Source organism: Oryctolagus cuniculus, chromosome 5 (genome assembly GCF_964237555.1).
Source record: "Oryctolagus cuniculus chromosome 5, mOryCun1.1, whole genome shotgun sequence".
Lineage (NCBI taxonomy): Eukaryota > Metazoa > Chordata > Mammalia > Lagomorpha > Leporidae > Oryctolagus > Oryctolagus cuniculus.
The window spans coordinates 76,778,119-76,803,079 of record NC_091436.1 but is presented as its reverse complement, the minus strand read 5'-3'; the positions used below and the strand labels follow the sequence as shown (position 1 = coordinate 76,803,079).

General features: G+C 36.7%; 1 long non-coding RNA gene across 1 annotated transcript in view; it reads right to left on the bottom strand.

The window, feature by feature from the left end:
* Positions 1 to 20,124, bottom strand: part of LOC138849792 (uncharacterized) — a 31,169-nt gene extending 11,045 nt beyond the window's left edge. The window contains exons 1-2 of the long non-coding RNA XR_011388965.1: positions 19,991 to 20,124; positions 2,278 to 2,371 (exon numbers count right to left, since the gene is read on the bottom strand). This is a non-coding gene — a long non-coding RNA (uncharacterized lncRNA). The remainder of the gene's footprint in view (positions 1 to 2,277; positions 2,372 to 19,990) is intronic.
* Positions 20,125 to 24,961: the final 4,837 nt, after the last annotated feature.

Sequence of the window (24,961 nt, the reverse complement as noted above, 5' to 3'; positions counted from 1 at the left end):
ATTAATGTTTATTGCAGCTCTATTCACAATAGCTAAGACCTGGAATCAACCCAAATGCCCATCAACAGTAGACTGGATAAAGAAATTATGGGATATGCACTCTATATAATACTATACAGCAGTCAAAAAAAATGAAATCCGGTCATTTGCAACAAGATGGAGGAATCTGGAAAACATTATGCTGAGTGAATTAAGCCAGTCCCAAAGAGACAAATATCATATATTCTCCCTGATCAGCAGTAACTAACTGAGCATCAAAGGGGAAACCTGTTGAAGTGAAATGGACACTATGAGAAACAGTGACTTGATCAGCTCTTGTCCTGACTGTTGATGTACAATGTAATACTTTATCCATTTCAGTATTTTTTCTTTGTTTTGTTCTAGTACTATTGGTTGAACTCTGTAATTAACACACAATTATTCTTAGGTGTTTAAATTTTAACTGAAAAGTAATCCCTGTTAAATGTAAGAGTGCTAATAAGAGAGGGAGGAGATGTATAATTTGGGACATGCTCAATCAGACTTGCTCCAAATGGTGGAGTTAGAATCATGCCAGGGGATCCCAATACAATCCCATCAAGGTGGCATGTGCCAATGCCATCTCACTAGTCCAAGTGATCAATTTCAGTTCACAATTGATCACACTGATAGGTCTAAGAGTCAAAGGGATCACACAAACAAGACTAGTGTCTGCTAATACTAACTGATAGAATCAAAAAGGGAGAGAATGATCCATCATGGGAAGTGGGATACACAGTAGACTCTTAGAATGGCACATGTCCTAAATAGCACTCTGGCCTCAGAATCAGCCCTTAAGGCATTCAGATATGGCTGAAGAGCCCATGAGAGTATTTTAGGCATGGAAAGCCAAAACAATCTGGAAAAAAAAAGAAGACCTAAATGAAAGATCTCTGCGAGTGAGATCCCAGTGGAAAGAATGGGGCCATCAAAGAAGGTGGTACCTTTCTCTGAAGGGAGGAGAGAACTTCCACTTTGACTTTGACCCTGTCAGAATAAGATCAAAGTCAGCAAACTCAAAAGGCTTCCATAGCCTTGGCAACTCATGTTAGAGCCTAGGGAGATTACTGATGCCATTAACAAGAGTGTCAAATTGTTAAGTCAACAACAGGAGTCACTGTGTACTTACTTCTCATGTGGGATCTGTCCTTAATGTGTTGTCCAGTGTGAAGTAATGCTATAACTAGTACTGAAATAGTATTTTACACTTTGTGTTTCTGTGTGGGTACAAACTGATGAAATCTTTACTTAATATATACTAAATCAATCTTCTGTATATAAAGATAATTGAAAATGAATCTTGATGTGAATGGAAGGGGAGAGGGAGCGGGAGATGGGAGGGGTGAGAGTGGGAGGGAAATTATGGGGGGGAGCCATTGTAATCCATAAACTCTACTTTGGAAATTTATATTTACTAAATAAAAAAAATAAAAAAAATTAAAAAATTCAGGGTCAGCATTGGAAATGATTTAGTTTTAAAAGGGAAGAGAAATAAGAGGAAAGAATAAAAAGGAAGAAATCAGGCTTGGGCTTTTGACTAGTGGTTAAGATGTCTGTACCTAGGAACCACAAAAAGTTTCAGAACTAGAAAGTGTCAAGACAAGTGTTTCAAATTCAGGCTTAATTAAGTTACCAAACTCTTTGCACCTCAGTTTCTCCATCATTTTTATTTTTTGTAAGATATATTTTATTTATTTGAAAGGTGCAGTTTTGGACTGAGAGAGAGAGAGAGATATGTCTTCCATCCACTGGTTTCACTCTACAAATGGCCTCAATGGCCCACGCTGGGCCAAGCTGAAGCCAGGAACTCTGTCCAGGTCTGCCATGTAGGTGAAAGAGGCGCAAGTACTTTGGACCATCTTCCATTGCTTCACCAGGTGGTTTAACAAGTTGCTGGGTTAGAAGTGGAGCCAGCTGGGGCTTGAACCAGAACTCATAAAGATACTGACATCACAGGTGGCTCCTTAATGTGCTGTGATATCACATCAGCCCCCACATTCAGACTCTCTGTCAAGAATCTGGATTCTTCACCCTCCTACTAACAAAACATCTATGTCAAGGTAAACTGGCCTCCTAATTGTTCTGCCAGAAATTTAGGCTAAAAGGTGTTTACAAAGCACCTTGTTACAACCTTTCCAGAATTTGCTTAATACACATCAGGGAGTGCTCTTTAATATTTAACCGATCTCTTAAGGAATAGCAACAAGCCAAGGAAACTATTCATAGATCTGAGCTTCCACTGCCTCCCCAATCCCTTACCTGCAGACCAGAAACCTGTAATCCTGTGAAGCACCAGCACTTTCAGTCTGTTTGAACATTAACCTTGAGTACTTCTGATAAGCCTGAAGAATTCCTACAAGAACCAAAGAATAAATTGATAAAGTTCTCAGAAAATATTTATGGAAAACAATAAGCCCCAGATTTGCCTTGCACTGCCACAACTAACCTCTCCAGTTCTCTGGCTTCAGATGGCCTCGCCCAATCTCCATTCCTCTAAGTCATTCTTAGCAGTGTATTTCTTGAACCTGTGACCTACCTTGTTCTGACCTCAAGTATGCAAGAAAGATCTATAGTGAAATTATGAGTAAATTAAATGAGCAAATGCATAGTACCTAAAAGTATTAAATTATTTAAGTATCCATATTTTCAAAAATGGAAACTCACCTATTTCAACTTCTAATAAATTAGTATGTATTCACTGGAAATAAGTGTAGAAAGTTTAAAATACTCTCACAATCCTATTCTGTAAATTGTCTCTTTAATTCCCAAAACAAATTGATTTTCACATGTATTTTTGGCCTTACAAACACAGAAAAAACGCACAAAATCCATTGCTGCTTAACCGAAGGGATATACTGATAAAAATCTGAATTGATATAAATAATTTATATAAAATTGGAAATAAACCTAGAATTTTTTTCTAAAATGTAATCAACCTTATACTTTTATTTTAAAAATTAAAAATTATTGATTCAAAGGGGAGAAGAAGAGATGCATATCACTTTTCACTAATAATCATGTAACTACTATTTCATAACTCGCAGTCCCTTGGTCATTCAACAAATGGCAGATTTTTTGTGTGTGTGAAATTAAAAATCAAATTAAATCAATACCAGCAAAACAACTACATATTGTATACTTCATTAATTCATTTTCATAATATATGTATATATATATGCTATTTGTAATGGACAGAGAGAGAGAGAAAGAGATCTTCCATGATCTTGTTCACTCCCCAAATGCTTACAACAAATGGGGCTCAGTCAGGCTGACGACAGGAGTCTGGAACTCAATCTGGTCTCCCATGTATGTGGCAGGCACCTCTTTGCTCCACAAATCATCTACTGCCTCTCAGGGTGCACATTAGCAAGAAGCTTAATCAGAAACAGAGCTGGGATGCAAACCCAAGCACTGATATGGCATGCAGGTGTCTCAAGAGGCAATCTAACCACCAACTCTCACTATATCACACAGATATAAACTAAATATTATTAAGCTATAATTGTACATATAAAATATTCAGCTTCAGTGTTTGAAATAAGAAGTACTACATCTTTATACATATACATTTACCTTAGTAACCTTATGGTGTTCAAACAATTTTTATTAATGTTTTATGTTATCACTGTCATGCAAACAACTTTCAATGATCAAAAGCAGTTTGGCCATAGTCATGTGTGAGTCATGAAAAAATACAAGAAGAGGCATGTTTCTGCCTATTATTTGTTTGACATGCATTAATCTACCTTCTATTTTCATTTCTGTTAAAGATGATGTTAATTTTAGAGACCTAGAAAAATGAATTATGAACGAACTCAACTAATGAAAAATAGTAGTGGAAGAAGGGAAGGAGAACTACTGTTTGCGCACAACATTGCTCTTAACATATTAGCATATTTTGAAATGCCTTGCCTAGATCACTAAAGAAAAATTCATGCATAAATATTTTACTGATGTTTATTAAAATTTTAATATGTCTTTAGATGATTTCAAAATACTTATTACTGGTAATAAATATTTTAACATGGATTCAGAAAATGTTAGAGGCTTAATATCTTCAAACTAGTAAATTTTATTTCCCATCACTCTTATCTAATCCCACTGCCTTGGAATCTGGGTGAGGCAGGATGGACACAAAGAATATCAGGATTGTTGTAGTAACTGACTAGATATTATAGAGGAAGAAAGTGGGATGGTGGTCACATAGATGTACATATACCATAAGCACGTATATTCTGTCAAGATTTACTCTGTTAACAGTGCAAAATGAAGAAGATTCTGAATTTTTGCATACAATCATGCATTTGAAAAGGACAGGGCGGAGAGGAGTTGGAACATGGGAACAACTGCAGTAATTTTAATTATTGTCGTGGAAGATTGGACATGGATCCCAAACACAGTATGAAAAATTATTATATTACAATAAGTGTAATAGTAACACATTATACTCATTGCACCACTCAAAACATCAAGGGAAACTGCTATACATAAATAGTAACAAAGCAGTAACACAGTTATTACTGTTTCCCTGTTAACTTTATGTAGCATAATACTTATATAATGCTATGAAAAAGCCCACTTACAATGAAGGGTAATGGCTACAATAACACTTTATTCAGCATTTTAATTTGTCCCATGAATCACCTTGGCCAATGTAATTACTTTGTTAATATGACATTATTGTATAAACAGGTCATGCAAAAATGGAATGGGTCCTTCGTAACTGGGCCATGTTAAGCGCTTCTCTGAAAGGATTTGCAGCCACTGTTACCTGCGTGTACATTATCATCAGATTTTTCTAAGGTAATTTACAAATTTGTATACATACATCAGAAAAAAAACTGACTGCTCTTCAAAACTAAAAGGGTAAGGGGCATATTCTGAGTTTAAAGGTGCCATGTTAATGTGTATAAAACACTTATTCCTACCTTAGGAGTAGTTTTATGCTACCAACCATGGAGATTATAATTATTGCCCCATACATAAGGGAAGATATGAGATCTAATAATTAAATAATAAAAGATAACCTATATTTACTAATGTAACAAAAATGAGATTTCATGTAAATGAATTGCTATAAGGAAAGTTTTTGAAAGATCACTGGCATACATTCCAACAGGCATGGAATGAGACAATGCCAGTTTGCACTTTAGAGAAGGCAGTTATGAATAATAATGAATAAATCATGTTTTAAATTGTCTAAAAGGAATTTATTATCTTTAAAATTCAATGAGAGGACAGGGTAAATGTGCCATATCTGAGTTCTTGTAAAAAATTCAGAAAATTTTCTAAAATATATCTACAGAAACCAGATAAATGCAACTTTAATACATTCTCATAAGAAATTAAAGCAGAGACTTTTCTAATAGGAGGTAAATTTGTTTTGAATTTTTCTTACCTTTAAATGCTTGATTTTTTTTGGTTAAAGTTTATTTATTTTTATTTATTTGAAAGTCAGAGATGGAATAGGGATAGGTATAGGGATAGGGATAGGGATAGGGATAGGGATAGTGATATGGAGGGATAGATGAAGAGAGAGAGTGAGAGAAATCTTTGTTCTCCAGTGGTTCACTCCTCAAATGCTCACAACATTCAGGGTCAAGCTATGTTGAAGCTAGGAACTTGGAACACAATCTGGATCTCCAAAGTGGATGGCAGGAACTCAACTATTTCAGCTGTTATTTGCTCCTCCCCAGGATGCTCATTAGCAAGAAGCTGTATCAAAAGCAGCACTGGGATTCAAACCCAGGCACTCCAGTGTGGGCTTCAGGTGTCCCAGAGGGTGTCTTCACCTAAAGCAATGCAACACCAGCCTCTCAGCTCCCTGATCTCTCAGACCTGCAGATTACAAAAATGTCCACATGCATGCTAACAGCTCTAGCATGAGAATTAAAGATTGCTGCAGAACTAAAATCTCTCTGGGAAAACTATAAAGTCAAAATAAGGAAGTAACAGAATAAATCAAAGCCTATACATTTTATGCCATGATATACAGCCACATTAAAATTGAAGATGATTGCTCTAATTTACAAAGCCCCGTGCAGTAATGCCACATAAAGGAAGAAGCACAACATGAAGACAGGTGTCAAATGATAACTGAAATAGAGGAACTAGTGAAAGTGACTCATAAAGAAGTTAACAAAGAACGGTTTGGGGTCACCAGAGAAGAGAGGGATTTTTCTATACTAACAAATGTGTCCTGATTTAAAGATCTATATTTTATATTTTATACTAACATTTGTTAATGAAACTTCATAAAACGTGCTGGCTTCTTAGACTCATTACAAACATAAAAAAGGAATGGATATCAGCCTTGGAAAAAACAGATTAGAGTGAATCAGACTGAACCAGATGAAGAACTTACTAGACATGTCTAAGTCCCAAGCTGGAAAAAATTTATCCCATTAATATGCTGAAGGACCTTGGTTATTTTGCTGAAAGTTTCAATACTTAATAAGTTTCATACTTCTCTGGAAATTTGAGTTTTAAAGTGGTGCAAGGAAAATAAGAGAAAAAGTAGAAATAGAGCCAGGAGATAGGAATTAGAACGCCAGAGGACCACAGGCCTCAATGTGAGGATATTTGCTCAATGTGATATTTGAGCAAAGCTCTGAGAGAGGTGAGGGGGTTAGCCAAATGGATATGTGGAGGAAACGATTTGAAATAAACTGACATATTGCTTTCTTTTGGAAGCTTCTGGAATTCTAGTAACATTAATGAGAACAACTGCTTGACTTAGAACATTTATACAAATGACCTCGCCATTCTCATAATAAAAGTGAGTTTTTATTCTGAGTTGCTAGCTGAAATCATTATTCTACTAGGATTTCATTCTATATTATTATGTTATTAGCACTTTGGGAGCTACCAAGAGAAACTGCTCAGTGATAACATTTCTTTTAATGCCTCTAGTGAAACGTTTAAAAAGTTCATTATTGATCTTGGTTCCAGATATCTCAAAATGCTATATTACAGTTTTGTTGAACTATTCACCCTGTGGGCATTCTCTGGTGAATATCCCAGTTCAAAAGTCAGCATTTGTGAGCTCCAGATAGAATGAAGGAGTAGCAAACTTACCTAACTGGAAGATATACTTTAACTTTATTTAAGCTTTGTTTTTTAAGGTTTATTTTATTTATTTGAAAGGCAGAATTATAGAGAGAGTGAGATGGGGGGGGGGGGGGGAGAGGGAGAGAGAATCTCCCATCTGCTGATTCTTTCACCAAATGGCTGCAACAGCCATGGCTAGGCCAGGCCAAAGCCAGGAGCCCTGAGCTTCTTCTGGTTTTCCCACGTGAACCATCTTCAGCTGCTTTCCCACGCACATTAGCAGAGAACTGAATTAGAAGTGGAGCAGTTGAGACTCCATATGGGATGCTGGCACTACAGGTGGTAATTTAACCTGCTCCACCACAACACCAGCCACTACTCAAGGTTTTAAATGTTTTTTAAATGCTTTACTTCTATTTTCTAACCGATAAATGTGTACTGGGGTTAGGGGGAAGAGAGAAAGGAAACCTCAAAAATAAAAACTTCAATGAAATCAAAACTTACTGTATAATTGCCTTATCTCTCAGCCCTCTAATAAATGATAGTTCAATTCTAGAGTAAATGAATGATTTTCAGAACTAGCCCTCACATTTTGATTTAGTGATCTTGAATGAGTTTCATTCTCATACTAGCAAAGACCCATTTAAATCATACTGTTAGGTCATATTTGTATGCTTTCTCCTTGTGACTGAAATGCAGCCAAGCTGAATTTGACAACAATGACTCTATGTTTACATTGAGTTGTTGGCTCCGTTTTCAACACACATTGCTACTGAGTATGCTGTCTTGCTCAACTGCAGCCCGCTTTTGACAATGTCACTGGTGAGTGACATAAGGAGCATATAATAAGTCACTAACATAAGCATGTCATGAACAATTACTAAAATATCTTATTTCCATTCAAATAATTTTCTACCTCCAAGACCATTAAGATTGACAGCATATGGACTGAAGGTAGTTGGCATTAAATAATTGAGAGTCATGTTCATACCGAAAAATCTACAACATATTCATGCTTTCAAGACGTGAAGTCAGTGCAGTCACAGTGCATATGATTACATTAAATTTAAGCAAATATTTTTGCATGTTTTTTAAAGATTCATTTATTTACTATTTGAATGGCAGAGTTATAGGGAGACAGAGGCAGAGAGAGAAAGATTTTCTATCTGCTGGTTCACTCCCCAAATGGCTGCAATGGCTAGAGCTGGGCCATTCCAAAGCCAGGAGCCAGGAGATTCTTCCAGGTCTCACACATGGATGCAGGGGCACTGCTTTTTCAGGGAGCTGGATAGGAAGAAGGGCATCCAGGACCTGAAATGGTACCAGTATGGGATGCCAGCACTGCAGGTGATGGCTTTACCCACTGCACTGCAACGCTGGCCCCAGCAAATATTTTGAATCATTTGCTATTCAGTTAATTGGCTAAAAGTTCATTCATACTGAACTTAACTAAATTTTTCTTTTCTTTTTTTTTTTTAACCATAAATGTAGGCTCATACTCTATAGTGTCTCCTGTCTACTGTTGAATGAAGAGCAAAGAGTTTGGATGGAAGAAAGTGTTAACAATTTATATAAACACACAAAAAATTAAAACACCATACTACATGTTATTTTGAATGTCCAAAGGCATCATACAGTTTACTCTGAGGTTGTGACTAAGGTCATCCCATTATTCCTATTCCAACATGAAATAATCTATTGAGTAAAATAGGATTTAAGATATTAAAGTGAACATGTTAGACTTGGCTGAAAGATAGAGGACTTCAAATCTCTGGTGTTTGTGATTCTGAAGTGTATAACTATTAAAATCAGGGAAACATATAAAAACTCCAGATTTTTTTAAAAGTGTTATTTTCTTGTTACCTATGCAGTAAGATCTGCAATGTGTTCAACAGATTTTTCTCCTCTGCCTTTTATGCACAAAAAAAAAAAAAAACTTCCGTTTCAACCTTTATGCTTTGAAGGTTATTCCATTGACCCATCTAAAATTTTTGAGACGCTAATAGACTCATATATTTAAAAGCTAATTTCATTAACCAGGCTTTAATATTTTGGACCAATATTTATTTTGGAAAAAGTAAATAAACCTATTATATGCTGTTATGAATTAAATTGAAAAAAAAGCTAATTTTCTTTTAGAATCTGCTCTTCATCCTTTTAAAGTACCAATAAAATTAAATCGAAATTGTACTTTGGGAGGTAGAACTGGAGCCTGAAAAAAGAAGTGTTCGTGAACTCAGAGCATGCTTCTCATTTTAATTGATTACACTCAAGCTCATAAAAAATCTAAAGTAAATGAACTGCACATATTTCATTAGGTTGCTATAAAAGCGATTCATGGGAGATGACTTGATTCTTCATTATGAATTCTTAAATGTCATGGCAAAAGTTGGGAGATAAACTCTAAAGTACATATTTCCCAAAAATCTAGATTATAAAATAGTAAAATCCTTACTAACAACAGGGCAATTAAATGTTTAGCATATGCTCAGAACTCCTACATGCTTTCCAGTTTTCGTGCCGAACATTTACATTTCTAAAACTTCTTTAATTTTCTCTTCTATATGAAAACAAATTATTTTCCTATATAACTGGAGTTGAACAAAGCGTACATGTTTGCAATGTTGCGGCTTCTCTTGCAACTATCAAGATGATTTCTTCTTGTGAAATCACAAAGCCTGGTGCTCTGCTGGCCTCTATTGTTATAATCTCAGAATAACACTTTTGCACAGGAAATCCAATAGCTTTTATAGTTTGGTGAAAAAATAATATGCAGTCTAAATTTTAAAGATGCCAATCTAATTGCTCTCAGATTATGAAAATAAAACTAAGTATTTCTGCATGAAGTTAAATGTGGAAATATATAATTGCCTTACAACATGCATATATTTAAGTCAGAAAAATAAAACCTACCTTTTAAAATTTCCTTAGTTACTTTTTAATAATTGGCGCTTCTTGTTCCAGCTCACTTATATTCTTATTATCAAATTAAAATGGTCTGAAAAAATCATTTATGTAGAGGTAGGCGCTTTGGCATAGTAGGCTAAGCCTCTGCCTGCAGTGCTGGAGTCTCATATGGGCACTTGTTCATGTCCTGGCTGCTCCTCTTCTGATCTAGCTCTCTGCTATGGCCTGAGAAAGCTTGGACTTGGGCCCCTGTACCAAGTTGAGAGACCCAGAGGAAACTCTTAGCTCCTGGTTTTAGATGGGCCTAGGTCTGGCCATTGCTGTCATTTTGGGGGTGAACCAATGGATGGAAGAACTTTCAATCTCTCCTGCTCTCTGTCTGGAACTCTACCTCTCAAATAAATAAATAAAAGCTTTTAAAAAGTCATCAACATAGTTTTGCAAATACCATGTTGATGTTTACTCTGCAATGCTGAAGCAAGTGTGTAAAGCAATCAAAACATACTGCATTGAAAAACACACAGACCATAAGGAGTTTATGTAGACCACAGAGATCAAGTGTCTGTCTGCTCTGTGTAGAGATTTTAAAAAGTTATATATCAACTTCATGAAACTTTCATCAGAAAATGCAATTCAGTATATGGTCTGTTAAGTGTTTCCTCATGCATCATTTGCATAGACAGAGACAATAGAAATATCAAGAGTTCCTCTAGGGGATTAGAATAAAGGATGGGAGTGAATGGAGGAAATGTCTTTGCAATGTCATTAGGCATGAGCGGATCGTGTTGGCCATAATGTAAAGCCTCAGCCATCATCTTTGTGGACAGATTGAGCAGGAACTCTTCAAGTAGGCCTTTCCCTCCCAGCTATTGTGTAGATCAACTCTGTTCAAAACAGTGTGAAACATATATATATTTAAAAAAATGATTTATTTATTTGGAAGGCAGTGTTTTACAGAGAGGCAGAAAGAGAGAGAGAGGTAGAGACAGAAAGAGAGGTCTTCCATCCGTTGGTTCACTCCCCAAATGGCTGCAATGGCCGGAGCTGCGCTGATCTGAAGCCAGGAGCCAGGAGCTTCCTCTGGTCTTCCCACATGGGTGCAGGGGCCCAAGGACTTGGGCCATCTTCTACTGCTTTCCCAGGCCATAGCAGAGAGCTGGAATCTGAAGTGGAGCAGCCAGGACTCAAACCAGCACCCACATGGCATGCCCAGCACTGCAGGCAGAGGCTTTACCCACTATGCCACAGTCCAGCGCCCATATGGATGGTTTTAAGTGAAAAGAATAAACCAAAGAAACAAAAAGAAGGAAGAAAAGAAAGAAGCAGGGAAGGAAACAAAGGAAGGAAAGGAAAGGAAATAAAGGCAACGGGAGGGAAGGGAAGGGAAGGAAAATGAAAGAGAGCAGAGTATTCAGCCTAGTGGTTAAGATACCTACTTTCTACATCACAGGGCTTGTATTCAAGTGCTGATTCTGGCTCTGGTTTTGAATTCAGCTTCTTGCTATTGTGCAGCCTGGGAAAGATCAGGTGATGGCTCAAGGAGTTGGGTCTGTGCCATCCATGTGGGAGACTCAAGTTGAGTTTCAGGCTCCTAGCTTGGGTCTGACCTAGCTCAGGCCTTTATGGGCATTTGGGAATTTATCCAAGGATAGGAAGTCTCTCTCTCTCTCTCTGCCTGTAAAACAAGCAAAAACAATAAAATCTGAGGGGGGTGAGGGTAAATAAAAAAAAAAAGGGAGAGAATGATCCAACATGGGAAGTGAGATACACAGCAGACCCATAGAATGGCAGATGTCCTAAACAGCACTCTGGCCTCAGAATCAGCCCTTAAGGCATGCGGATATGGCTGAAAAGTCCATGAGAGTATTTCAGGCATGGAAAGCCAAGACACTCTGGGAAAAAAAAAAAAAAAAAACTAAATGAAAGATCTCTGGGAGTGAGATCCCAGTGGAAAGAACAGGTCATCAAAGAAGGAGGTACCTTTCTCTGAAGGGAGGAGAAAACTTCCACTTTGACCATGGCCTTGTCTAAATATGATCAGAGTCAGTGAACTCAGGGGGCTTCCATAGCCTTGGCAGCTCATGACAAGAGCCTAGGGTGATTACTGATGCCATAAACAAGAGTGTCAATTTGTTAAGTCAACAACAGAAGTCACTGTGCACTTACTCCTCATGTAGGATCTTTGTCCTTAGTGTGCTGTACATTGAGATTTAATGCTATAACTAGTACTCAAACAGTATTTTTCACTTTATGTTTCTGTGTGGGAGCAAACTGTTGAAATCTTTACTTACTGTATGCTAAACTGATCTTCTGTATATAAAGAGAATTGAAAATGAATCTTGATGTGAATGGAAGGGGAGAGGGAGTGGGAAAGGGGAGGGTAGCAGGTGGGAGGGACGTTACGGAGGGGAAGCCATTGTAATCCATAAGCTGTACTTTGGAAATTTATATTCATTAAATAAGAGTTAAAAACAAAGATGGATGGAAGGAAGGAGGTCAGGAAGGAACAGAAAAGAAAGATACTTTTTACGGATCAAATTTTTATGAGTTGGGAAAACATGATAAAAACAAATAAGCCAAATATTAAGTATGTCAGAGGATGTGAAATATAAGAGAAGAAAAGGAAAAGGAAAAATGGAAGGGGTGGATAAACCTGGAAATAGAGGAGCTCATTGCAAATTTAAAAGGGCGGTCTCCCTTTAAGAGAGAGACTCTTAGAGAGATACTGACATTTGAGCAACAACTTGAATGTGGCAAAGAAGTGAAACATCTAAAATAGGAGGAAGATTTTCCAGGTGAAAACAGTGAATGAAGAATCCCTAAATCAGACCTACATCTGTTACCAGGAAAAGAGCTTCGGAAGACGTATGAGACTCGGGCAAGGTGAGCCACTGTAAGAGCACAAGGAAATGTGGGCAGAGAGGGCACAGGTGGCCAAATTATGGAGGACCTTGTAGATACTTACAAAGACTGTAATTAGAAAGTCTATGAAGGATAATTGCTAACTGCTATACTGAGAATAAACTGTGCAAACATGGAGGAAGTGTGAAAATCAGGGAATGGTGCAATAGCTAGGCAAGAGATAATGATGTCTTCTTCCAGGCAGATGGTGTTGGTACTACAGTCACACTCTAGGTATAGCTTGAAACTGAGGCCAGCAAAATTTACAGACAGATTAAATATAGTGTACGGGAGAAAGAGGAATTGAGAATAACATAAAGATTTCCTCGACTAATTGGACGAATGAAGTTGACACAGTTCAGATGGGAAAGACTGTGGTAGGAGCAGATTGAAAAGCAATAGATCTGTTAAACTTCTGAAATTTAAGATGTCTATTTAAAAGTTTTGAGAATTAGAGGCCTGAGAGGTAAAGGTAAATATAAAAATCCACTTGGTTCCATACAAGATGAAAGACGTACTCCAAGATGGAAGAAGTAAACAATATTACTAAATGTTACTGATGGTTCAAATAAAATGAAGATGGGATTTGACTACTGAATCTATTGAATTTAATACTTGAATCAAAAGAAATTTTCTTTTAGAATTGGATAAGTAAAAGTAGATATGAAAACTTCAGAAGGATGAAAAAATGTGGAATGATGGAATTAAAAATGTAACATAGGAGGGATTCTAGTACTCAAGTGTAAGGATGATTTTGTCAGGAAACAAATGGAGTAACAGGCAAGGATGGGAACTTGTACAATCATTTGACCAAACTGTGCTTTAATATGATTCATCTCATCAAAGAACAAAGAGTACAAACGTTACTAATAGCAATTAAAAATCTCTTCCATAGATTTCGATAGTACTCAAGTGCTTCAGAGCTCTGGAATGAAGATTTCTGATTTAGATAATGGAAATGCTAGCCAAATAGTTATAGACTAAGGTTAACTAAAACACAGAAAAACACATTGATTACAATATCTGGCTTAGTGGTGAATGATTGTTCCTCACTATTCAAAATGAGGGTCAAACAACATTTCACTGTATTTGAACCAGCATGTTCATGTTATTAATATATTTATGTGTAAATAATTTTTCATATACACACATAATATGTCTACTTTAATTTCCTCCTGGTCAATACACATGTAAAATAATACATTTCACAATTACTTACACTTTATTTGAATAAGGCACTTTTCATAAAGGCATTTTCCCTCCCTCATGCTTTCCTTCCTTTTTTATAATTTTCAATAACATTAAAAAATTAAAGTAAAAAAATAAGCAAAGGTCATGAGATTCACTTGATTCTGTTTTCAGAGATTTTGTTATAGGATTAAGAGATTTTTGTGTAATGGAATTACAAGAAAGGAAGCAATGTAATTAACCTTTTTAAAATTATGCACTTGTTAGAATACTAAGTGGAAATGACATGAAAAATTTGAAAACAATCTAAAGGAGTTTGCACTTAGAAAAGGTGAATTTCTTTTATCTTTATTGTTTATTTAGGTAAACATATTCTTCAGTATTAAAATTATTATGTTTCAGAATAGCATAAATATTGGAAAATCTGACAACTGTTCACTAGAATGACTGTCAATGCAGAATAAAACAGATGTGGAATTGTCAAAAATGAAAATAACTGATTTCACTTACTTTATTTTTTAATATTAATGAAAATTTTAAAAAATGAAGCAAGGCATGAGGAAGGAAAGTATCCTTATGTTTTGTAGAATTGTATTTATGGGGGCTGGTGTTGTGTTGTAGGAGGGAAAGATGCCAGCTCTGGTTCATGATCCAACCGGATCAATAATAATAATTAGTTAGCCTCTGAAAAAACTAAATAAAAACACATTTATTTCACAAAAGCCACAATGGTAAAATATGATAAAGCATATACAAAATGAAGAGGAAAAGCGAACAGATAATGGTGTGGGTAGGGAGTTGTGGGACAGTTGAAAGATGCAGAAAAATAACAGAAAAGGTGAAAAGACGTAGTAAAAAAGAGGTAGAGAAAAATGTGAGATTACACTCCAAAATTGAATTTTTTCTAAAACTTTAAAATCCAAAAAATAGAAAAATAGATCCAATATTAAGAATAGAAACAATAGTAGGAATAAGAAAAAAATCTGGCTGAAACAACTTAAGGTGGTTTATATCAGACAGTATTTCTCCTCAATTCCTAATATCTGCAAGCCTGAACTTTTTTCATCTGTTAACTTTATCTCATCTACATCAAGAAAATTAAAGCAAAGAAAGATTTTTATAGGTGCTACTTACTATCTACTGATATTCTGTATTTGTCTTCACTCTGTCTTTCTTCTTCTTTCAAATAAATGAGCTGATCAAAGAAGGAGGTTCCTTTCTCTTAAGGGAGGAGAGAACTTCCACTTTGACTATGGCCTTGTCTAAATAAGGTCGGAGTTTGTGAACTAAAGAGGCTTCCATAGCCTTGGGAGCTAATAACAAGAGCCTCAGGAGATTACTGATGTCATAAACAAGAGGTGTCAGTTGTTAAATCAACAGCAGGAGTCACTGTGCACTTGCTCCCCATGTAGAACCTCTGTCTTTAATGTGTTGTACTATGCAAATTAACAGTAAAACTAATCTTCAAACAGTACTTTATACTTTGTGTGTCTGTGTGAGTGCAAACTGTTGAAATCTTTACTTAGTATAGAGTTGATCTTCTGTATATAAAAATAATTAAAAATGATTCTTAATGAAGAACGGGATGGGAGAGGGAGTAGGAGATGGGATGGCTTGCGGGTGGGAGGGTGGTTATGGGGGAAAGAACCGCTATAATCCAAAAGTTGTACTTTCGAAATTTATAGTTATTAAATAAAAGCTCTCTATTAAAAAAAAATCAAATGCATGAGCTGAATACACTGCTGGCCCAGGCTATTTCTTCACTAACATCATAGGCCACTGCCCGCTTGCCTATTCACCTACACTGCCCTAGCAATTCTTGTCTCATTCTCCTGGTTGTAAAACTTTGCCTTTATAGTTGATGATTTATCACAGAATGTTGTTATTTCTCTCATTGATAAACAATGAATTATTAAGGTAGGTGTTCGGCATAGCCACTAGAGGCACTTGCATTCCACATCAGAATGCTTGAAATTAACAGCCTACTTCTTCCAATTCCAGCTTCCTCCTTATGCACACACTGGGAGACAGCAGGTGATGGGTTAAGTAGTTGAATATCTGCCACCCATGAGGGAGACTTAGATTGTGTTCCTGTCTCCTGGCTACAGGCCAGCCTGGTTCTGACTTTTTTAAGCATTTTGGGAATGAAACAATGGATAGGAAATTTCTATCGGTTTCTATCTGTTGTCTTCTTTTAAAGTGAATTATATAAGTAAATGCAAATTTAAAATTTATAAACAAACAATTTTTGGCCTTGGTTTTTTGTCTTGTGACAGCTTCAGTTCTCTTTTCATGTTACAATGAAATGCCTCTGATAGATTTCCCTGAACTTGCAACTTCCTTTCTTCTCCTTTTTCTCATAAATCCACAATGATAGGCTTTCGTAGAGCCACTCCCCCCAACTCTTATCAGCACCAGTGACTGTTTCTCTAGAATCTTGAGGACACTGTAATAGTTTGGGGCATTCTCCTGTTTTTCGGGACCCTCCCTCTCTGCCTCATTTACAGGTCTTGTGGTTGACATCTCTCAGGGCTCAATCTTTGGGTGTCTAATTTTTATTTGTCTATTCTCTCTGCAGCTATTCTACTCTAACAACATTTGTGTATGCCCAAAAATCTATTTCCAGCCAGACATTTCTCCTGAACACCAGATTTATGTATCTGTAATAGTATGCTGTTACTGCTGTACCAGATGTAAGTGCTTAAAAACACAAACTTGTTCTTCTACAATGCTGAAGGTCACAAGGCTAATGTTAAGGTGTCAGTAGTCTGCGTTCCTCCCGGAGGCTTGAAGAACAAATGGATTTATTCCCTTATCTTTTCAGTTTCAGTAGGTTGCCTTGCAATCTAGCTCATGGCCATGTATTTATACCACTCTCTCCTATGACTGATTCTAAAGTCTCGCCAAATCTTACAAGGACCCTGGTGGTTACAGAGCACTTACATGGCAACTTAAAGGTTGCTACCTTATCTCCAGAATCTTAGCCCTTTTTGCTACATAAGGTACTATTCATGGATTCTAAAGGCTGGAACATGGATATCTTTGTAGGGCCATTATTTGACTTCTCTTCATCTTCTAAATCTGACCTAATCACATGGGCCCATGTGCTGCTTCCCAGACTTGCCAGACATGATTCTTCCTCACACTTCCACAACAGCCCTTTCCCCTATGGAAATGTTCTTGCTGACAATATATTCATAATGTATTCCATTACTCTCTTCAGGGCTTTTTACAAATGTCATTTCTCAGTAAGTCCTTCTCTGGCTTGCTTGACATACGAACACTATTCGTATCCAACATTCTCACTTTATTTTTTTTTCTCTTTAGCACTTATTACTATTAGTGCACATGTATTTCAGTTATATTATTTTTTTTTTTTTGACAGGCAGAGTGGACAGTGAGAGAGAGAGACAGAGAGAAAGGTCTTCCTTTGCTGTTGGTTCACCCTCCAATGGCCGCCGCGGCCGGCGCGCTGCGGCCGGCGCACCGCGCTGATCCGATGGCAGGAGCCAGGAGCCAGGTGCTTTTCCTGGTCTCCCATGGGGTGCAGGGCCCAAGCACCTGGGCCATCCTCCACTGCACTCCCTGGCCACAGCAGAGGGCTGGCCTGGAAGAGGGGCAACCGGGACAGAATCCGGCGCCCCGACCGGGACTAGAACCCGGTGTGCCGGCGCCGCTAGGCGGAGGATTAGCCTAGTGAGCCGCGGCGCCGGCCAGTTATATTATTGTTATTTACACCTCCCACCTCCATAAGAACACAAGGTCCTTGAGAACAGAAGTTCTATATAGATGGTCCAAAAAAAAAGTTAGCCCGGTGCTGAAACAATGCAAGGGTCCGAAGAGCTCAGTTACTTTTTCATTAAATTAATGAGCCACACATATTCATTATACTGAACTTACTCAAATTCAAAATATAACCAAATCACCTAAAATCAAATGGTAGATTTAGTAGATTTAGTAGTGTAATTGTTATTTCAAGAGATAGAATGGAATGTGAGATGCTTGGAGTAGTTATTGGTTTTTCATTTCACTTCAGGTTCCAATAGGGCTAATACTGTATATCCATATATAAAATTTAGATATTTTATTCTTCAATTTTATACTATTTTTATTTTATAAAAATTTTACTAAAATATTATTAAACCTTGATCTTTGTGTTGTTTTGTAACTTCTTAACTTTAAGTTAGGTTCCTCAATTTCCTCACCATCATCGAAAGAGTGACCGCAAGGAAATAGATAAAAGTAAAGAATACCTCTGATGTACCTTTTCTTTCTTTTTTTTTTTTTTTTTTTTTTTTTTTTTTTTGACAGGCAGATTTAGACAGTGAGACAGAGAGACAGAGAGAAAGGTCTTCCTTTTTCCGTTGGTTCACCCCCGCAAATGGCTGCTACGGCCGGCATGCTGCACCATCCAAAGCCAGGAGCCAGGCGCTTCCTCCTGGTCTCCCATGCGGGTGCAGGGCCCAAGCACTTGGGCCATCCTCCACTGCCTTCCCGGGCCACAGCAGAGAGCTGGACAGGAAGAGGAACAACTAGGACAGAATCCGGCGCCCCGACCGGGACTAGAACCCCGCGGTGCCGGCGCAGCAGGCAGAGGATTAGCCTAGTGAGCCGCGGCACCGGCCCTATGTACATTTTTTTTCTTGTTATACTTCACCAAGTATAACCAGAACAATCTAGTTTATTGGCCAGGATGTGTTCTTTGCTCACCATAAACTTTGGACCCCTACCTAACACAGATATGGAAAGGTAGACTCTTGAGATCATGGGCAAGTAATTCAGAATTAAAATCAAAACAGTATTTTAGAAAATCTATTTCAGACTTGAGTCTAATTAAGGATAAAATGTGTGTACGGAGTGAACATTTAATATAAGGTTGCATATCAAAATAAGATGACTACTAGCCAAGAGAATAATTTGACAGCTAGTAGAATCGTTAAGATGACCCAGGATACTGGCTGTATATATTACAAAAAAAAAATGTTTTCCTTCAGACTAGCATAAACTAATTGGATAATATAACAATAAACAAAATAGTAAAATCTATTTAATAGATGAATAAAAAATGAGGCAACATTATGAACTTTAATTTGAAAAAAAAAACACAACACTTTTTGCATTATTTCATGAGTTTGGGACAATGCCAAATAAAGATCAACTAATAGCACTTTTGAAATTTAAAGATTTGGCTGGTGTTGTAGTGTAGCCGATAAAGCCTCTGCCTGCAGTGCCAGCATGCTATACAGGCGTCGGTTCAAGTCCCGGCTACTCCACTTCTGATCCAGCTCTCTGCTGTGGCCTGGGAAACAGTAGAAGATGCCCAAGTCCTTGGGTCCCTGCACCTGTGTGGGGGAACCAGAAGAAGCTCCTGGCTCCTGGCTTTGGATCGGTGCAGCTCTGGCCATTGAGACCAACTGGCAAGTGAACCAGTGGATGGAAGATCTCCCTCTCTCTCTGCCTCTCCTTCTCTCTCTGTGTAACTCTGACTTTCAAATAAAAAGTAAATCTTTAAAAATAAATAAAATTTGAAGAATTTTACTTCCATAATGGCAATGTAAAAACTCCAAAAATCTATTGCTTCATAAAAGCAATAATAATGGTGAAAATTATCAAAATAAGCTAAGCGCTAATTAAAGGATTCTAGAAGATACAAGGATCCTGAAAATACATGAAAAATGGCTCATTTTCTCTATTTGAATTTTTGGCATTTTAACTTTCCTTAATCTCATCCTCTTCCTCTCAACTCCAGGATAATCTTAAAATCAAGGCTTCCAAGCAGCATCTCATACCAGCTGTTTGACAGCTACTACAAAGGGCAGAATGAGTTAAGAGATACACAAAAGCCCTATCTTTAGAAACTATGACAATTTTACTGGTTTGACAGCTTTCTGAAAAACACCATTCTCAGGGTTTATTCGTGTCTGACCTTAGCTGAGCAGATTTGAAACCAGGAGCCAGGCACTTCTTCCAGGTCTCCCCCATGGGTGCAGATGCCTAAGCACTTGGGCCATCTTCCCCTGTTTTCCCTGGATGTAGCAGAGAGCTGGATCTGAAGAGGAGCAGGAGGACATGAACTGGGGCCCATATGGAATTCCTGCGCTGCAAGAAGAGGCTTAGCCTACTAAGCCACAGAGCCAGAGTGAAGGCCCCAACCTCTAATCTCTTCTGACCTTGAGGCTCTCAGCAAGCAAGAAGTAAAGGCAATTCAGAGTGCTTTATCACTTAACCTTGGCATGCTGTGATTTTGTTTTAATTTATCCAATAACAATTTCTATTTTTCCTTGTAAATTTTCTTTGACCAAACTATTACTTAGGAGTGTATTGCTGAGTATCCACATATTGATTGATTTCCTAAATGTACTTCCATTATTGATTTCTAACATAATCCCATGTGGTTAGAAAATATACTTTGCTAACTCTAATTATTAAATTTGTTCAGGCTTATTTTTAAAGCATGACAAACTGGCTATCCCATAGAATGTTTCATGTGCACTTGAAATAAATATGTATTATATTGTGGTTGGCTTGAATGTAGAATAAATATTTGTTTAGATTTAATTGGTTTATAGAGATTTTAAATGTAGTAGCAAAAACTAGTAGAATTGCATGGAGAAACAGACACAAATCCATAGATATAATCAAAGTACTAAGAGGGTGGTAATCAATATAAGGGAAATTATCTAATAAACAGTAAAAGAAATTCAACAAGGCCGAAAGTTGATTCTTTATAAAGGTTAATAATGTTGATAACCATTGAGCTGCTGATCAAGGAATAAAAAAGACCAGAATTTACTAATACATGAATGAGGGATAATCACATCAGATCCTACAAATTTTAAAAGAATGAAAGATACATTACGAATAATTGTACGTCAAAATATAATTTAATTGAAATAAATTAATTTTTCCAATGAAGATATAGAGCTAACTATGAAACATATGAAAATGGTATCAGCATCGTTAGTCACGAAAACACAAAGGAAAGCACACATCAGTGTGGCTACAATTAAAGAGTGGCAGTGGCATAGGTTGGCTAGAATGTGGAACCACAAAGCTGCTGTTGAAACAAATAGTGATTGCTTTAAAATTACACCTAAACCCAACTTACCACCCATGTTTTTCATTCTTGGGTATCAACCAGGAAGAAAAAAAAAAAGCCACTTTGGAATTCTGAGTCCTCTGAGCTGACTGACTTCGGAAGGGCCTCAGAAGCAGCCTAGCAGCGGTCTCTGTGGGACCTCCTCTTGTCCTCTTGTTTCCTGCCCTCCTTCTCCCCCAAGACAGACCATTGAAACAAAGAGTTCCTCTTTCCCAACTGGGATCATGGAAATGAGAATCGCTTTTCCCAGACAGCAAACCTGGAAGTAAGACTCTAACCTTTCTTTGCCTTCCTGGGTGAAGAGTTGGGCCTAATGATATTCCTTGACTTACCTCCTTTAATAGGGCATAAGACCTACACTCCAGAAGGGTTTTGTCCTAAACCAAAGAGAACACCACTCCACACAGAGAGGCCAGGAAGAATCTGGGCAGTTCTTGTGTATTTCTCTTCTGAATCTATCACCATCAGGTCAAAGCTTTTTCATGCATCACATTTGTATACATCCATCCTTGAATCGAAACACAAAAATGGAAAGTTTTCCCTGAGTCTTTGGGTTTTGATTTGTGAATGTATGCATGTCATGTAAAACTTTAAGTATATTGGTTATGCTTTCTCTTGTTAATCTGTCTTTTGTTATAGGAGTGTTGACCACAAACACTATAATGGATGAGGAAAAGGTATCACGTTCCTCTATCCTTGCAATGAAGTTTATTTATTATTTATAAATAATAAATTTGATTAGAAGAAAATGTAAAGGAAAGACACAAAATTACTTATATTAATACCTGCATATTAAACTCAGCTAATTTGTTTAGCTTCTATTCTAAATCACTTTTTAAACTCCATTATGATCAAGTTTTTTATTTATTATTTTGTGATTGGTTACATAACCCTGAAGAAAATACTGGCTTATTAACCAATAGCAATAACATAAATGCAAGATAAGGAAAAGGAGAGTAGATTGCTAAAATATTATTTAAATATGTTTCAACATGGTAAATGAACATGAACATTTTGCAAAACTCCTATGAGTATAATTTTTGACGTAAACTAAACCTATAATGTATATCTCTAAACAAACATGTAAAGCAAATCAATACACTTAATTTTACCCAGAGCCTCAAAATACCACTAGACTTTTGAAATCTCCGCTGTGAAATTGACAGATAAATGAGACCTCCATTTTTCAAACATCTTTTGAAATTGCTTAAGAATTAGCAAATTTAAATTTCACTCTCCACCACAGTGAATGACACTATTTTAAAAAGCCAAATACATTAAAATAAATTAAGCCTTTTCATTGTTCGTTTAACACAAACTTTTTCCAGCAGATATTTATCCATAATTACAAATTTAATTACTTTATATAGGCAATTTAAAGATGAATCTGATGGTGTAAGCCAAAATAAGCTAATAAAATTAATTCAATCTTATAAAAATATTTCTTAGTCACTTTGACCCAGCAATGGGCTGCATGTGTCACTATCAATGACTTCCTATCCACTGTTAATAATCACGATATTGGTGGAATTTTTGGCCAGTAAAACAGGAAATGAAGTCAGGAATTTCCTATTTTAACTTAACTTTTTAAAGTATTCCATGTTTACTTAGAATGTTTTGTTTTGGGATAGGTGTTTGGCTCAGGGGTTAAGACGTCACTTGAGATCCACATCTCGTATCCTAGTAGCTGGGTTGGAGCTCTGGCTCTGCTCCCCTTTCCTGCTTTCTGTTAAAGCACACCCTGAGAGGCAGCAGGCTATGGCTCAAGTAGTTGGGTCCACGCTGCTTGTATTGGAGACCTGAACTGAGTTTGGGTTTCTGACTTCAACCTGGTCCAGTGTTGGCAACAGTGGACACTTGTAGAGTGAATCAGCACATGGAAAACCTCTCTCTCTCTCTCCCTCTCTCTCCCTCCCTCCCTCCCTCTCTCTCTATTCTTTTCAAACTAAAATAAATAACAAGTAAATTTTTAAAAATATGTTTTGTCTTTAAAAATGTTTAGTGACCTCTAAAGTATACTTTTCTAATACTTATTTCAGAGGAACAGATATAAGTTTGTCTATGCTATTTGTGTTTTCAGCATGCCACTTATAAATGAAATTATAATTCCTTTTTTAAACAAATGTTTCATTAAATTGTTTCCCCTAAATTTTTGTTTAACCAGAAACCACTAGGGGGCAAGCTTTACATTGTAATGAAAGAAGAATTCAGTTACCAATCCATCCAATAGCACATTTCAAAATGTTTTTTAAAAAGACTAAAATTAAAGAAATCTGATATCAGTAAAACTTTTTTTTCCTGTGAGAAGAAATTAAGCCAACATTTAAGTACTGAATATTTAATTTTAAAATTTTGTCATGACAATTATTTTCTTTTTTTTTAAAAAAAGATCTATTTTATTTATTTGAAAGACAGTTACAGAGAGAGGCAGAGACAGAGAGGTCTTCTGTCCGCTGGTCCAATCTCCAGATGGCTGCAAAGGCTGGAGCTGTGCTGATCTGAAGCCAGGAGACAGGAGCTTCTTCCAGCTCTCCCACGTGGGTGTGGGGGCCCAAAGACTTGGGCCATCTTCTGCTGCTATCCCAGGCCATAGCAGAACTGGATTGGAAGAGGAGCAGCTGGGACTAGAACTGGCACCTACATGAGATTCCAGCATTTCAGGCCAGGGCTTTAACCCACTGAGCCACAGCGCCAGTCCCCATGACAATTATTTTCAAAGTCAGTGTTAGGTATATGGACCATATTCAATTTTATACCCTAAAATTACACTCAATTACAAACAAATCATGTTTTTATGTTGTTAGTTGAAAATAAGTTGCAAATGAATCTAATCAATGTTATCTCTGTGATTTGATACCAGGATAAGGTAAAAAGAATTCAGCCTAAAATTTAGCAGCTGGGATTAAGTAAAAATCTCAGTATATGACACAGTATTATATTGGTCATGATTCACTGATAGATTGCACACCATAATATGTGTACAATCATATATATATATAACACAAATTAACATAAGTGTTATATGTTGCATAAAATGCATACTTCCTTATGAAAATATTATCTTTAGCTGAATTAATAGTTAATAAAATCTTTGCCCAAGTATGTATATACTGGCCTACATTGACATATCCTATAGCTTCTTTGCAATTACTTGGATATGCACTTCCATTCAGGAAAAGTTGAATCATTAGGAAAGCATATTTAATTATTAGTAGCATATATTGAGTATATTAATATTTTAAATTCAGAAATTTTCTTGGAGTCATAATGTTGGCAAATGATTAATCTGGATAACTAATGATACTTGACATCTTGCAAATTACTAAAAAAAGTAGTAGATATTTAAATTTAAATTTAAATGGGATAAATGGGCAGTCAAGAATTACTTAACTGTTATCAAGTTACAGCTTGAACTCTTGAGTAACTACCACTTATAACCTGCTTGGTAACTTTAAAAGTTATCTGATATACCCAACTAACTCTCTATATATTGCAACTTAAAAATTCAATTATATTATATTGGTTAGAAAATTAAATTGAATCAAATTCAAGATCTTTAAATAATTTTGTGAAATCTTCATATATTTTTTGTTACACTTAAATACTTGTGACCCTGTGATAGATTGAATGCTTGGTTGGCCCTGATTAAGAACTTCCTTGGGGCCAGTGCTTATGGCATAGTAGGTAAATTTCCTGCCTGCAGCACCAGCATCCCTTAAGGGCACCAGTTCAAGTCTTAGCTGCTCTACTTCTGATCCAGCTTCCTGTTAATGCACTGGGAAAGCAGCATAATATGGC